This window comes from Myxocyprinus asiaticus, chromosome 24 (genome assembly GCF_019703515.2).
Source record: "Myxocyprinus asiaticus isolate MX2 ecotype Aquarium Trade chromosome 24, UBuf_Myxa_2, whole genome shotgun sequence".
NCBI lineage: Eukaryota > Metazoa > Chordata > Actinopteri > Cypriniformes > Catostomidae > Myxocyprinus > Myxocyprinus asiaticus.
The window spans coordinates 567501-585455 of record NC_059367.1 but is presented as its reverse complement, the minus strand read 5'-3'; the positions used below and the strand labels follow the sequence as shown (position 1 = coordinate 585455).

Sequence of the window (17955 nt, the reverse complement as noted above, 5' to 3'; positions counted from 1 at the left end):
GTAGTTTAAGTCTTTGGTTCTTTTAATTGTGATGATTTTGGCTCACATTTAACAAAAACCCACCAATTCACTATCTCAAAAAATTAGAATACATCATAAGACCAATAAAAAAAACATTTTTAGTGAATTGTTGGCCTTCTGGAAAGTATGTTCATTTACTGTATATGTACTCAATACTTGGTAGGGGCTCCTTTTGCTTTAATTACTGCCTCAATTCGGCGTGGCATGGAGGTGATCAGTTTGTGGCACTGCTGAGGTGGTATGGAAGCCCAGGTTTCTTTGACAGTGGCCTTCAGCTCATCTGCATTTTTTGGTCTCTTGTTTCTCATTTTCCTCTTGACAATACCCCATAGATTCTCTATGGGGTTCAGGTCTGGTGAGTTTGTTGGCCAGTCAAGCACACCAACACCATGGTCATTTAACCAACTTTTGGTGCTTTTGGCAGTGTGGGCAGGTGCCAAATCCTGCTGGAAAATGAAATCAGCATCTTTAAAAAGCTGGTCAGCAGAAGGAAGCATGAAGTGCTCCAAAATGTCTTGGTAAATGGGTGCAGTGACTTTGGTTTTCAAAAAACACAATGGACCAACACCAGCAGATGACATTGCACCCCAAATCATCACAGACTGTGGAAACTTAACACTGGACTTCAAGCAACTTGGGCTATGAGCTTCTCCACCCTTCCTCCAGACTCTAGGACCTTGGTTTCCAAATGAAATACAAAACTTGCTCTCATCTGAAAAGAGGACTTTGGACCACTGGGCAACAGTCCAGTTCTTCTTCTCCTTAGCCCAGGTAAGACGCCTCTGATGTTGTCTGTGGTTCAGGAGTGGCTTAACAAGAGGAATAGCCAAATTCCTTGACATGTCTGTGTGTGGTGGCTCTTGATGCCTTGACCCCAGCCTCAGTCCATTCCTTGTAAAGTTCACCCAAATTCTTGAATCGATTTTGCTTGACAATCCTCATAAGGCTGCGGTTCTCTCGGTTGGTTGTGCATCTTTTTCTTCCACACTTTTTCCTTCCACTCAACTTTCTGTTAACATGCTTGGATACAGCACTCTGTGAACAGCCAGCTTCTTTGGCAATGAATGTTTGTGGCTTACCCTCCTTGTGAAGGGTGTCAATGATTGTCTTCTGGACAACTGTCAGATCAGCAGTCTTCCCCATGATTGTGTAGCCTAGTGAACCAAACTGAGAGACCATTTTGAAGGCTCAGGAAACCTTTGCAGGTGTTTTGAGTTGATTAGCTGATTGGCATGTCACCATATTCTAATTTTTTGAGATAGTGAATTGGTGGGTTTTTGTTAAATGTAAGCCAAAATCATCACAATTAAAAGAACCAAAGACTTAAACTACTTCAGTCTGTGTGCATTGAATTTATTTAATACACGAGTTTCACAATTTGAGTTGAATTACTGAAATAAATGAACTTTTCCACGACATTCTAATTTATTGAGATGCACCTGTATATCCTTTTCTGCATTCGGCATATCGCACCACCGTTTTGCGGCCCACTTCAGCCAGTCGTGGCCCGTTCAGCATAACGCAGTGGCCCATTTCAGCTTAACGCCGCCCGTTCCGCCCCGTTTCACGGCTGGCCCACTGGGAAAAGTCCCGGTTCTCCCGATGGCCAGTCCACCCCGTTTACAAGATTAAATAAACTACCTCCATTATTTCTTTTAGCCCAAATGTTTGCTCATTTAAAGAAGTTATGATGGATGTTCTTAAGTTATATTTCTTTAGACAGAAATGTATTTCATGTCAGAATATTCAGGCTGCATATTCTATAAATAATCTGCTTTCTGAATGGAATCCACTTGAGATAAGTAAAAGTAGCTGTTATAACCACTCGATCATCACGGAAAGTGAGATATATACATTATACAGTAGATTATGTGGAAAGTTTACATTCTGCATTCATAGTCCTGCTAGTATACACTTGTTCCCCTCTGCTATTGTATTTAATAATGGAATTAGTTGGAAAAAGTCCACATAAGATCCTGAAAAAGTTTTTTTTTATACTTGTTTTTGCCAGAAAAATAAGAGGCACAATAAGTGTCAGGTGTGAATGGCTTATAGGCTGCACAAAAGAATAATTAGAGGCACATCATTAATGTGTGAATGCCTTATGCTTCTCCAGTCATGTCTTTGCAGCCTATATCAAACAACAGGATGAATGTATTTATGTTGTTTTCCTGTAAAATAATCTTTAAAAAAAACAAAACGAGACAAAGTCTTTTCTAGGCTAATTTAAGGCAACACGTTTCCCCCCCCAAAAAATATGTTATGAATATGTTATATTTTCATTAAGACTTTATTATGATGAAATCAGGACAACAAACTCACAAGTGTCTTCTGTAACACCAGACCACAATTCTGCCTGTGATACAAAGAAGTTATGAACTACAGCCATTTACTGTATATTGAGAATGTCCAGTTCTTACATACGGGGGTTGGTGTTAACAGGTTTAATATCCTACCTAGATTTAAAGTACTACATGTATGGCAAGAGATACATTCATGTGTGCCACGATAATTGTGAAAACAATCATAAGAATACTCAGAGAATATTTTTGTTACAAATATTTTTATCTAAACAAAAATAGACATTTGAGGGGGGATTTAAACTTGGTCACTTCATGAGTTTTTACTGATCGGATTGCCATCCGACTGAATAAACACATTCCATTTACATTTGGCCACATAAATGTGATTTTTCCAAACGGATATAGATCCTTGTCATAGGTGCGTGTCAGCTGCGCTCATTATCAGTGTTTAGTTTCAGTTTTGTCAGTGATCTGCATTAAATAAATGAAGAAAAAGATCTGTCTCTCCTGCAACGTGCGTCTGTTTCTTATTTTGTTATTATTTATTGCGTAACACGAGTTTTATGCAAATACTTGGTTGTTGCCGATTTGTTCCCATTCTCCCTATCCTGATGAAGCTTTATTAGGGCACAGTAAAATGTACATACAGTATGTGGCTTGAACAGACAGATGCATTTACACTTGACTGAGTTTCGAATGGAATGTGTCTCACCTCCGAAGGTGATCGGATTGAAACTGCATTCATAATGGGGTTCAGCTGGACTAGACACACCCAGACCTGATTACTGCCAGCCCTGTTCAATCAAATCAACACCTAAATACAACTTTTTCAGCAGCATGAAGATGGCTAAAAGGTCTCGCCCAGTATCACACTATGCCAAGGTCGAAAGAAATTCCAGAAATGATGAGGAATGATTGAAATACATCAGTCTGGGAAGGGTTACAAAGATATTTCAAAGGCTCTGGGACTCCAAAGAACCACAGTGAGAGCCATTATCTCCAAATGGAGAACACGTGGCACAGTAGTGAACCTTCCCAGAAGTGGCCGTCCTTCCAAAATTCTTCCAAGAGCACAGCGATGACTCATCCTGGACGTCACAAAAAAGCCAAGGACAACATCCAAGTAACCGTAGACCTCTCTCGCATCAGTAAATGTCACTGTTCATGACTCCACTATCAGAAAGACACTGGGCAAAAATGCCATCCATGGAAGAGTGGCGAGGTGAAAACCACTGCTAACCCAGAAGAACATAAAGACACCTTGATGATCCTCAGTGCTTTTGGGAGAATGTTCTGTGGACTGATGAGTCGAAAGTGGAACTGTTTGGAAGACAGGGGGTCCCGTTACTTCTGGCGTAAATGAAAAACAGAATCCCACAAAAAGAACATCATACCTACGGTCAAGCATGGTGGTGGTAGTGTGATGATGTGGGGATACTTTGCGGCTTCAGGGCGACTTGCAATAATTGAGGGAAACATGAATTCTGCTCTCGACCAGAAAATCCTAAAGGAGAACGTCCGGTCATCAGTCCGTGAGATGAAGCTCAAGCGCAACTGGATTATGCAGCAAAACAATGATCCAAAGCATAGAAGTAAGTCCACCTCTGAATGACTCAAAAGAAGTAAAATTAAAGTTTTGGAGTGGCCTAGTCAAAGTCCTGATTGAGATGCTGTGGCAGGACCTTAAACGGGCAGTTTATGCTCGTAAACTCTCCAGTGTGTCTGAACTAAAGCAGTTCTGCAAAGAAGAGCGGGCCAAAATTCCCCCACAGTGTTGTGAAAGACTGATCTCCAGTTATCAGAAGCGTTTGGTTGCAGTTGTTGCTGCAAAAGGTGGCACAACCAGCTATTGAGTTTAAGGGGGCACTTAGTTTTTCACATGGGTGATATAGATGTTGGATAACTTTTTTGCTTCAATAATATATATATATTTGAAAACTGTATTTTGTGTTTACTCAGGTTGCCTTTGATGTCATATCTTGTTTGAAGATCTAAAACAATTTAGTATGAATACACAAAAAAAAAACAAGAAATCAAAAAACACAAAATCTCTCTCAATGTATGAATGAGCAATACTGCATTGCACTTTTTGTTTGAATTTCAGTAGTGCATAAAAAAGTGCACTATATGCAAAACTGCTTTATAACGACAAACAGTCTCATTACAGATAATGGTAGACCTGGTTATGTACAACCATCACCATACTCGTTCCCGGCACGGCTGGGAGGACGTGGCTGGGATGTTGCAGCAGGGGTTAGGCTGCAGGCTGCGGATACCCTACATCAATGTAGAAACTATCCTGTTATTACTTTCCATGATACTGCTCACAAGGCGCTCCTCCCTCTCCTGACTCTGCTGGCACTGTGCAGCAATCCAGGAATTCTGCATCTGGAGCATTCTTTCAAAAACAACTTTCCATTTCTGCAGTTTTCTGTTGTCTCCTCCTTCCCGCAATAGGACTACTGACCCCTACCGAAGTACGTGAAGGAACAACACAGTTAGCGTACTAACTGACTAACATACAGCTCTCCAATAGTTATCAAACAGAAAATATGTTTAGAGAACTAACCAGGAAAAGGAAAGATGGTTGAAGTACTGGGTCAAGGGGTGCCAGTCCTCTCCGGTGGTGTGTTTTCTGAAAAAGAATCGCACTCTAACTCAACTGAAGCTGCTGGGTCATCAGAACCGCTGCCTGGCTGCACATGGTCTTGTATGCTTTCTGGAGAAGAAACAAAGGTTACTGTACAAAAATAACTTTTCAACCTTTAAAAGCACACCACTGGTCTTAGTTAAAGGTGCAGTTCACCCCAAAAATGAAAATTCTGTCATCATTTACTCACCCTCAAGCCATCCCAGATGTGTATGACTTTCTTTCTTCTGCAGAACACAAATGAAGATTTTTAGAAGAATATTTCAGCTCTGTAGGTTCATACAATGCAAGTGAATGGTGACCAGAACTTTGAAGCTCCATAAAGCACATAAAGGCAGCATGAAAGCAATCCTTAAGACTCCAGTGGTTTAATCCATGTCTTCAGAAGTGATCCATTTGGTTTTGGGTGAGAAAAAGACCCATATTGAAGTCCTTTTCTACTATACATCTTCACTTTCACATTCTTTTGTTTTCAGCGATTTGCATTTTTCGTGCATATCGTAACCTAGTGGGCAGGGAGGAGAATTAATAGTAAAAAAAAGTTAAATATTATGTTAAATAAAAGTTAAATAAGACTTAAATATTGATCTGTTTCTCACCTACACTGATCATATCACTTCTGAAGACATGGATTAAACCACTGGAGTCTTATGGATTACTTTTATGCTGCCTTTATGTGCTTTTTGGAGCTTCAAAGTTCTGCATACTGTTAATTAACAGTTAAGAACAATTTTAATTACAAATTAGCTTTTCAATCAAAACCTGTGACTCCAGTGACTCCAGCCAGGTCTCCTAAGCAACCAAATTGGCCCGGTTGCTAGGGAGGGTAGAGTCACATGGGGTAACCTCCTCGTGGTCACGATTAGTGGTTCTCGCTCTCAATGGGGTGTGTGGTAAGTTGTGCATGGATCGTGGAGAGTAGCATGAGCCTCCACATGCTGTGAGTCTCCGCGGTGTCATGCACAACGAGTCACATGATAAGATGCGCGGATTGACGGTCTCAGAAGCGGAGGCAACTGAGACTTGTCCTCCACCACCCGGATTGAGGTGAGTAACCACACCACCACGAGGATCTACTAAGTAGTGGGAATTGGGCATTCCAAATTTGGGAGAAAAGTTTTAAAACAGTGCAACTCACCTGAAGAAGAGGAGTGAAGTGTTGTCTGCAGCACTCTTAAAGCCAATGTCTACGCCATTCTGGGTGGCTGTGGACAGGGGTCGGTGGCCTAAAAGCTCTTCCAGAATCTCCGCGTGTGGGCACATAACCTGATCGCTACCGCTCTTTCCATTCATCTTTGCCCTGTAATAAGTTTGTTTGAGCTGCTTCCATCGCACACGGATCTGCTCGGGGCTTTGAATAAAGCCAGCTTCCTTTAACCTTTGTGCAACTTTTTTAAAAGTTTCGCCATTCCTCGTTTTGCGCTCCTCCATGAATTTCAAAATGTTGAGCTCTTTCAGCTGCAATAACATGAATGTCCTCTCCTGGTCCTAGCAAAAAATTGCATTTCTAGCGTTTGCTATGATAGTCAAGCCATTCACATTTCACATTCACAAATAAAATTTCGTCAGTTCTATATATATAATAAAGTTAAAGAGTGTCACTGAGTATCATAAGAAGTGACTTACCATCAGTCTCTGCTGCCTTCACTTGCAATGAGAAGGAGATTTTTACATTTTATGAAGACAATGTTGTTGGTTAACTTTGATAACTTGTGTTGCTACCTGTCTGGAAAAATAGTTGAAATAGATGCATCTCGTATTGAATTAATACTTAATATTTAAGTAATATAAACAATATTTAAGCTGGTCAGATGGTGTCACGTCGAAATTGTACAAGATCATTCATTTAACCTTGATATTCACTGGAAGCTTTAGTCTACAGTGGTAAGGGACCGTCTGATAAACCCACATATTGTGCTAAAACTGTAGAAGGTGTGTTTAGGGACCGTCTGAAAACGTCAGCCAGGAGAAAATAGAGAGCAATGGATTACAGCAGTCAGAAGAGAGAAACAGACCAAATTTACTGTCACTCCTTCAGCAGCTGTATTAGAAACCTCATCGCAGCTGTGGTAACTTGTTTTTAAAACATATTCATTCAAATGTACACTAATTAATTCATCAAATTAAAATATATTAGAGTTAGCCAGATTTACTCTGCTAAATAAGGCGGAATTGCATCCTCACTGTCCATGAAAATGGTTCATTTTAACCAATTCAGTTTGAGGGGTGAATTTGCAAGGCAAAATATAATGGACTGAATATTACCTGTCGAATAATAAAGATACAAAATTTAAAAAAAAAACGTAGTATTTAGAAACTGAACTTTGGAAGGTGAATATTTATTACTGATTTTTTTTAATGATTACATTTTGTGCAAAATGTTTTTTAATTGAAATATTCACAGCTTAAATATACAACCACATACAAATTGCATCCCCCAAAAAACACAAGTACTGTTAATGCACTGTTTATTTCAGTGTGCTTTTGTCATTAATATACTTCCATATGTGGTGGTGTTTAACTGTGCAAAACTCACTGTTAAGCACAAAGACATATGCATTTTTGGGTGGTTTCATTGATGTTGTTTGGTGGTTGTTAGTCTCAGCCTCAGACGGCACGCCCACAGTCTGTGCACTAACCTAATAACACTGACTAACTAACAGGGGTGTAAAGTAACTGAGTAAAAATACTTAAGTATTATTGTTTGGGATTTGTTCTTTACTCAAGTGCAATTTAAACAGAATACTTGTACTTTCACTTAATTACATTTCCAAAGAAAAAATAGTACTTTTTACTACAATCTTATTCAAACTTGAAAAGTACTCGTTACATTTTTGCGACCTTTTCACTGCATCCGATAAATGGATAAATGTTGAGTTCTGACCATCTGCAGAGGCGAAATTTCAGATCTGATTTGAGCTTCAGATATGTTGAAATATTTGTGTGACTAGACCGTATGTGATCGCCCGACTGAATGTGATTTATTCACTCAAAACTATGAGCACGAAGTGAGAAACACTGACTAAACTTTATTCTAAACGCCTGCTACTTCTACAGATTGGACAGGTATGAAGTCAAAAATTATCATTCACATTGCAGATATATATATATATTTCTACACTTGCCTTCATATTTAAATCATAGCTATGAATTTGTACTCCCTATTTGCTGAATTATTATTGTTGTTGTTTTTGGCAACTATTAATTATAATAATAACTATAAAACTAGAAGTTATAATCAGGGTTGGGAAGGTTACTTTTGAAATGTATTCCACTACAGATTACAGAATACATGCTGTAAAATGTAATTTGTAATGTATTCTGTTAGATTACTCAAGGTCAGTAATGTAATCTAAATACTTTGGATTACTTCTTCAGCACTGGTAGATTTTTTTCACTTGTTTTGACTATAAAAACTCTGTCAGTACAGTAAGACAAAATACACATGTTAAAAATACATTCTCTGAAAAACAGAAATGTATGTTGTTTCTAAAACAAGATAAATCAAATTGATCTTGTTTTAAGGATTTGTAGATATTTTTACAGGAAAACAATATAAAAATTATTATCAAAAATAAGATTTTTGCCTTAATATCAAAGATCTTACTAGAAAAAAAGAAATAATGATCCAACGTGAATTTCTTGATATAAAAATTATGATCGTGTCTGGTAACATGTGCATGTAAAATGGCTAGAAATAGCATTTTAGCTTAGCGTAAAGCTGACAATTTACACAAGGTTTATTTCTATTTCTTCTGCTCCAAACTTACTTCAAACGTACTTCTCTGTCTGCTCGTATGAATGTAACACATCATAAGAAAGTGTTTCACCGCTGTTCAAATGCTCTTTGGATCACATCATTTATATGTATAAATGTTTCCATCTGAAAGGACTAAATATTAAATGAAACAAATGACAATAAAATGCAAAGTAATCTCTTCAATTATCAAAATACTTTTTGAATGTAACTGTACTCTAATTACTAATGATTTAAATTTTAACTGTAGTGGAAGTTACTTATATTTTGTATTTTAAATACGTATTCCCGTTACATGTATTCCGTTACTCCCCAACCCTGGTAATAATTATAATAAAAGTAATGTAATCTGAGTAAATATTAATTATGAATTCTATTGAATTCATCCATCTGCTCAACAGCAAGGTTTGGTAGCAAACCTCAGAAAACAATTCACAAAACCAACAACATTACGAACTTTCTTCAAAGCTTCTTTTTATTTTTTATTTTTAATCTTTCTCTGTGTCTCAAGGGGCTGGGTGCTCTGACATCACAATTCATGAGTGCCTTCTCTCATGCAACGAACATTGCGTGACTTTGGGAATGTTTTTCGTCAAATAAAAGGAAGTGGTTCATTACACGTCTCAGGGCAGTTCTGAGGTGAAATGTCCACTGTGTGGCGCTAAAAGCGAGTGAAATGTTGTCCTGAACAGATGAGGTTTTTAAGGTTAATGTTCTTTTGAGATTTAAATCAACAAAACCGATCGCCCTACCCCAAACCTTAAACCTAAACCTAATCGATAGTGTCAGAAAAAGCAAACGTGAGATGAAAAACACAATTTCTGAAGCAAACACGTTATTATGGGGTGCTTCTATGACACTTTTGACTCACGTGTGGACTCGCGTGCTCTTCAGGACTCGTACCCCGGTCTGTTGTATCGCATATGCAACGCTCTATCAGTCGAGCCACCGCGCAATTAAATCACATTTAAACAAGCTTGTAAATGTAGCTGATTATGTAATGCAAATGTTAAAATGAGTCATGTGCTATAGTAAAAGTGTTTAGATGTCATAAGATAGAACTGTGTGAGGAACAGAGTGAAAATTAAGTGTTTATGAACTGATAATCTGCTGTTTTACTCGTGATAAAAGTCATTGTTGTTGTAGCGCCTCTAGTGTTCATTCCATCAGGAAATTGATGTGTTACGTACAACAGGACACATAAAAATCATTTAGCAAAAATGTAGTTATTGTAACATGATTCTATGACCAGGTGGTTGTTAACTTGTATTGGGTGGTTGTCTACTGGTCCAAGTAAAAAGTGTCCTGCACCCTCAAGTCTCTGTGATATTCTGACTGGAGTCCCTTCTTCAATGTAAGTCTATGGGGTTTGTTCAGGTGAAAATAGTAAGTGTGATCTGTTAGTAAAGTAACAGCACATCTCTCAATAACACACATGGTTTGAGCGATCATTCATGTCTGGAACAGGACCACTTACACACTCAGCGTTTAATACTTCGAGTTAAAGTTTTGATCAAATCACTGTGAGCAACAATACTAGTGATGTTTCCAGTAAGTTAATCAACACTAACGAGAACAGGTTGCCCCCTTGTGTCCTGTTTTCATCATTGATCTCATTGTATGAGCAGATTCATGTGTTTATCAATTAGCAAATATTATTAAGTTGGTTTAACTGACAGAGACCGAATTCAAGAGTCTCTGCAGTTCATTAAACTATGTGGTTTGACTTCTATCTTTAAATTACTTTTCCTAAAATAACCCTGTAGTTGTCATGGTATCAGTGATGGTTGAAAATAAACTTCTCATATTCATAGATGCCAGAGATTATATAGCAGAGACGGGCCACTTCTACTGAAATTAATGGGAGAAATTGGAACGCTCAACCATGGAGCTCTAAACGCCCAACGTTCAACGGATGTAGAAAGGAAGTCCCGCCTTACAGGTAAAAGAGCCAATCACCTTTTAGATACAGACATCACTTGTCAATCAACTCTAGAACACACATGCACATTAGCTATACAAGCTGGGAAAATTGTGTTTTATTGTTGTCAGATTTTACTGCTGATTTGAAAAATGTTCTTTGATCATAATCTTGTCCGACTGTTTAGGAGATTTTGGTCTTTCCCCATTAAAGTAGATTGGAGCTGCACTGGCATGACTGGAAATAACCTCCCGAGAGTGTTCCAGAGATGACTGACAGTGGACTGACTTGCTAGAGAGACTTTAAAGATGCTCAGTGACAGACCACAGACATGTTAAAATAAAGATGACTTTTTTCAGCGTACATAAAACCATTACACTGTCCTACCAGACGTGATCTGACAAGCAAATTAAATTAATAGTTTTATATCTTTCCATCTTTGTTTTTAATTTGATTACGTCATTTGCAATGCATCATGGGATTGTAGTCCTGTGTCCTGTCTCTTGTTGCAGTTGGTTAGGACAAAAACTCAGATTTACATGTACGAGATTGCTCTTTTCGCTTGTCACTTTATAGTGTCGCATCTGGTTAGGAAACTGTGTAAGATTGTTTTTATATACAGAATCACCTAGTTTGCCCAAAAATGAAAAGTCTACCACCACTTATTAGTGTATGACTTTTTTGGGGGCCTGAGTAGCTCAGTGAGTATTGACTCTGACTATCACACCTGGAGTCGCGAGTTTGAATCCAGGGTGTGCTGAATGACTCCAACCAGGTCTCCTAAGCAACCAAATTGGCCCGGTTGCTAGGGAGGGTAGAGTCACATGGGGTAACCTCCTCGTGGTCACTATAATGTGGTTCTCGCTCTCGGTGGGGCGTGTGGTGAGTTGTGCGTGGATGCTGTGGAGAATAGCGTGAAGCCTCCACACGCGCTACGTCTCCGTGGTAACGTGCTCAACAAGCCACGTGATAAGATGCGTGGACTGACGGTCTCAGACGCGGAGGCAACTGAGATTCATCCTCTGCCACCCGGATTGAGGCGAGTCACTACGCCACCATGAGGACTTAAAGCGCATTGGGAAGAAAATAAAAAAAATAACCATACTGTAATGTCTATTTTTGGATAATCCAGTCAGTGAATTAAATACTTCATAAATTAAATCTACTTCCTTTTTTATAATTCTCTCTTTATTTGGAACTTGACAAACATAGTCAAAGGGGGAAAAAAAGAACTCAACTCGTTTTTAAATCAGCCTTACCATAATGCTAAATTTCACAATATGCCCGATTTCTGTTGATTATTATTATTATTATAAACGTTCCTCAAGAAACTCAGCATATATTCTCAAATCAATGCAACAAAGAGAATAATACATAAGTTATAAAATATCCAATGAAAATAGGCTCTTAATGATTGAAGTCATCTCTATAGAGAATATATGAATATCTGTAGGCAAACATGGCCGGTTTGTTTCCTAATATCAAACATCATTGAACAGAATTTTAGTAAAGGTGATGATGTTTAGATTAAAACGCTTTATTTTGGCGCATGACATGAGTGGTGGTTAGAATGTCGGGCTGTCGAACCATTTAAAGCCACGTCCACATTAATATGTTTTCGCTTTTTAATAAGTTTCGGCCTTCAGTCCATACTGAGGCGGCGTTCCCAAGTGAATACATTTGAAAATTCCATCTTCGTGTTGTAGTGTGGACAGGGAAAACAGAAATATCTGAAAACTATGATGTATTTGTTGTCATGTGATGCAGTCATGTGATCCATTCAACCAAAACAATCAAGTTGGCGGCCCATGTTGTAGCGGCGTTATTGTGCCTGATATTCACTTTGATTGCTGTACGGCGACGGAACACGAGGACAACTGCATTTCAGACCGTACATGCAACGGCGATTTTTTGCATGCGCAGTAAGAGGATTTAAGATTTTTCAAACATGTCAGTAACTAGGTTTCCATCCAAGGGTTTGTTTTGCGACAAAAGTTGTAGCGCATCAAAAAGTTTACCGATATAGCTGACGGAAACGCAAATTATCGATAAAATTTCTCGTGTCGACATAATATTTTTCTGTTTAACTCTACCACATAAACTCTATGTTGATACTTCAAATGTTGTGAAAAACTGGTTTGGAAACACTTTCTGTTGAGAAAATTGGCATTAACGCAAAAATATAGTGTCACATGACAGAGTTTACCCCAGTCGTTAGCCTGTTAATCATGACGACGGTATACATCCTTGAAAGCCAATTTATTGTATGTGAAGCATTACTCGCACTGTTGATTGGTCTTAATGGCATACCTGCACAGATCTGATGCTGCAAACACATCTGCGTCATGACACTTCCAGGAGTGCCAACACAAATATCTCGTATCATGCACCGGTCATTGACAAGTGCAAGGAGAACAAATGAATGGCCACTGTTTGCAATTAATTTAATCATTGTATCCATCCATTTATTTATTAAAGTTGCTTTTTCACACCATTCAAAATAATAGAAGGCAGTCAGTGAATTAGCCCACAATACAAAAAACATCATTTCTGCGCACAAAGATGTTTTATATTAAAAATAAATACACAAAACTAGGAGAAAAGCATTAGTGTGTTTTTTTGGAACACGAACATATAGCCCAATTTCATTAAATAATTGTTTATACTTCTGAAAAAATACTAATTTAATGTATTAAATTAAATAAATTACCAAACGAATAAATCATTAAATTAAAAAATTACCAAACGAAAAATAATATATAATTGCCTTTTCTTAACACAAATTTAAATTAGCCATATCCTGTTCTGTAGATGAATAAAGTCATCTGAATGACTCTCAGAATGTTCTAGACTTTTTTCAAGACTATAAACTATCAGAACTATTTGTCCAATGCTGAGTACACTTTCAGAAAACCAGCTTTTGAACATTTTAAAACTTTTAAATATTTTAAATCGGACCCTCTTTACCTCGGATCACATTTGCTGAGCTTCTTCAGAAAATGTAAATTGCATTATGACGCTAAAATTAATTTTAGATGATAATCAAGTTCAGTTGGTCGTTAAATGTTGCTGGAGAAATATGCAGGACATAATGCAGTTGTGATGCCGATACTTTAGATTAGATGATTGTTCAAAATATCCTATTGAATATCAGGAATGTATCATAAATTCTGATATTACATCACATCAATGTTTCTTTAATATCTGTGCACACAGCATATATACATGGATGGATGCTCCTTATACTAAGACTGAAAGTTTCCTCCACTACTTGGTGCAGGTTGCCAGCTTGAACAGGGCCATGACAATTCACTTTCGGGTCAAAACTGGTGGCAACCTGCGATAGGCGCAACATCAGGACCAATATTACAGTCCTATCAGAAGGGCAACTGCTCCATTTTCATTGCAATTCCTCCTCTTCTGATTGCATTTATTTGTGAAATTAAAATGACATTAAGTCTAATTTCAATGAATTGTCTCAATATTGTCCCCATTTTACCAAAACCTCAGAGGAAAATAATTAGAGACATCTGGGAGGCGAATTAGCGATAAACACACGTTTCTGTATGGAAATGGCTTAAGGGCAGATTTCTTTTGTGATAAACCGAAATTTAAACTTAAGCAACAAAGTGTATTTTTAGGCATGACGTCATCACGCACACCATTTTTATCGATAAAAGGTCATTTGAATGGAAACAGGCAGAAGACAGCAAATTTCCCTAACTTTTTTTTACGCATTTTCACTTTGTCGACAACAAAATAGCGCGAAAAGTGGATGGAAACTAGGCTATTGTGGACAAGCAACTTTTGGAAAACGCTTGAAAACAGCAGTGTGGAAGAAGACCATTTAAAAAAAATGCTGTTTTCAAATGTATCCGGATTGATGTAGACCAGGGGTGGGTAAATATTTTGGTAAAGGGGCCACATCGGGCTTTAAGTAGTGCATTGTATTCCTTTTCAGATACAATATTTCAGATTTATTTGTTTTTTCTGAAATTTTCTGAAGTGTATATGTGACTAATGGGACTAATCTTCAATTGCCTAAAGTATTCTATTGCTCTACAAAAGTAGATACTTTTCTATCAGGCACAAGGATGTAACCACACATTCAGGATTGGAGGGGGGGGGATGTAATAATTTAATAATAAACCATGGAAAAACCCCATATCAGTAGACCACTATTATGAATATTGGAGGGACATGTCCCGCTCAATGTCAGTGATGGTTACGGCCCTGATCAGGCATTAAAAAACGGAATAAATGCACAAATAAAAAAAAAAAAACATATTCATCTCTCGCTTGCGTTTGCTCACATGTCAATGATGCTGAGATGTGTTTATATTTGATTAAAGCTCATCACTGAAAAGTTTTGCTCGCAAACTTAGTAGCACCAAACAGCACAATCAGCCTCTAGAATGGAGACAGAATGGCCGTATAACACTTTTCCTTGAGCAGAATATCGCACTAGAGATCGCTAAGTTTATAGCAGCTAGAAAGAGCACACTGCTATGGATGGTTGCCAGAGTGCACAACATAAGTATAACATTAGGCAGAATATTTCCAATTTGCATAAGTATAAATCTCTAATTGGGGGGTTTGCATCTCTTATCTAGCAACCCTGTTAGGTTCCAATGCAAGATAACTGAAATATCCAATGAAAAAAAGCTTTTAGGATAAATGAGCCACGGGCCAGATTAAACCACGTGGAGGGCCGGATCCAGCCCGCGGGCCGTAAGTTGCACATGTCTGATGTAGACGATGTTTGACTTCCTCCATAGCACTGTATGGTAAAATATAAATAAATCTAATGGGTCATGTAAGTTTTGTGGTCTGCGCCGCAATATCGAGAGAAGCCAGACTGAGTAGCGTGAGTCGGGGTTTCCGTTAGCCGGTAATTACCGTTTTTTGACCATTAAAATATCCAAATGTCTGACAAATTCAAACATTGTCGGACACAATGTCCGGTGAAAATATTAACATGAAGCGTCAGCAACCTCTTCAGTTCATGCCACGAGTGTACATCGTGATGCCCATCCCAGCTTTCCCGAAGCTTGTGATTTCCTAATCTGCGAATGCACCGTGTTGCGTCCCACACATTGGCAAAAGCACCCCGCGTTACTGCCTTATTCCCGCGTCTCACGTGCCCACAGAAGCTTCTCAATTCAGAATCACATTAAAACAGCCTTGCACTGCCATCGACACCACGGGATTATGTGAATCAAACTGTAGAGAAACACTGGACATGTTTGACTTCACGCACGCTTTTGTGTCGCTATGAAAAATCGGAAACAGGAAATAGTCATAATAAAAAGAGCCAAGTATATCAGTCAAAGTGAGAAATGATATGATATAACCTATTTGTTATTTTAATATTTCTTTGTGAATTCAAAGCTATAGTTTTTTGCTTTGCACCCTGTTGAAAGTGTTTTTGAATTAGATTCCAATTCCATGATGGGCGTTTGTTTTGTTTGTTTAGCTATAATGAACAAACTTTTATCGCTCATTTGACTTGATTGTGTGTCATTATTATATTGCATTATTATGCATAGTCCATCACGTTAAAAATAGTGCAAAATAAACAGCGAAATTAGATGACCTGGTTTTTTACAATTTGTCTGGCAAACTTTATTATTCCCGGACACGCTGGACGGCACCAAACTTTCTTAGCGGAAACTCTGGCGTGAGTGATCCCGCTCTGTGCTCTCCTGTTTCTGGAGCACATATACTCAAAAAACCTTGTCGTGATATACACGATATAGTCAAATGTAACTTTATATCATTGCCACGATATATATATCGTCATATCGCCTACCCATATTTCATTGTATGGAATAGAACGACAATGAAAGTGAATGGTGACTGAATCATTCCTGCAAATAAAGTCATATGTGTTTGTAACAACATGAGGGTGAGCAAATGATGACACTGTTTTTATTTTTGGGTGACCTGTCCCTTTAACACAGCTTGTCCATTCTTTAATAAAGGCATGTTTACTGTAGATTATTTCATGTTTTTTATTGGTACATGAATACATTGTCCATTGTATCCTACCTTGACAAAAATGTTGACATCTTTAAAATGATCTCATAGAATATCAAAAATATGCTCTTTGAAGGTTTTCTTTACAAAACATAAAATATCTTTACAAACGTGTCCTCAGCTGAACAAGTCAGTACTGGATATACGTGATCTGAATTACACTTTATTACCCACTTCAAGTGAATAAATGTTTTACATGTTATCTGCTTCATTATTTAGATTTATTTGGTTTAACTTGGCTAGCAGCAACATTATATGACAGACTGAAGCGCCGATCAAAACGTTTAATCCTGTTTGAAGGATTATGGGTTTTTCCTCATTGAAATAACTTTTGTCCCAGTGAAACAGAGAGAATAAGACTATAATTTCTTCTGCAGTAGAAAGCCACTTTCTGCAATGTTTTATCTGTGAGATGTGGCCGTCGGGGGCTTGTGACTGTTAATGATGCGAGCGGCTCGAGGGGTTTCTGTCACATACTGTGAGTCACATGACCAACTCAAGACGATTGTACCACAGACCTGCAGGGAAACAAGAGAAACACATTCAGCTGAATACATCAAATTAAACCTCAATACGACACATGAACAACTGGGACGTACTGAGATGTAAACCATGAAATGTGGATAATATTTTAAATAAGTGATGATGTGGTGTGTCAGCTGCAAATGAACTGACTGAACATCATCTGAAATCATATATGGTGACTGTATTTCACATGTAAATAATTCAGAAATGAGATGCTGGTGTGTAGGATGAAACTTTAGAGGATTTATTTCTTCCCTCTGTGTAAAACTGTGCATTATAATCTCTGTTAATCTTGTGATTTACTCCAGATGAGAGGAACATTTACTGAATATGTTCAGTTTACATCATTTCTTTCAGCTACTGACAGTAGAACATGATTAAACGCTGTTCTTTCTTTCATTGTATCAGTTTTGTAAATGATGTATTTCCTCTCTCTCTCTCTCTCTCTCTCTCTCTTTCTCGTATGATCAGGATTAATCGACATGTTTCCTGCACTGATATTCTGTGGTGCTACAACTCCGTAATTGAATCTAAAGTATGACCAGTGTTGTCCAATTCCCGAACAAATGAATCTTCCGAGTCGGCTCTTTTCAGTGAATCAAAAACATTTATGAATCAGTCGGAGAAGTGACTGAATTAATTAAATATAAACCAAGAACTGTTGATGTTTTATGTGCACTTAAGACTCATAAGACTTAAAATAAGTTAAAAAAAATAATAAAAATATATATATATATAA

At 37.9% G+C, this 17955-nt stretch overlaps 2 protein-coding genes across 2 annotated transcripts in view; both read right to left on the bottom strand.

Annotated features, from left to right (window-relative positions):
- LOC127414575 (protein-lysine 6-oxidase-like) overlaps positions 1-17955 on the bottom strand; it is a 134796-nt gene that overhangs the window by 39339 nt on the left and 77502 nt on the right. The gene's annotated exons all lie outside the window — the stretch shown is intronic.
- Positions 16708-17955, bottom strand: part of LOC127414579 (protein Largen-like) — a 16267-nt gene continuing 15019 nt past the window's right edge. The window contains exon 3 of the mRNA XM_051652708.1: positions 16708-17209. The gene's annotated coding sequence lies outside the window, so the exon portion shown is untranslated. The remainder of the gene's footprint in view (positions 17210-17955) is intronic.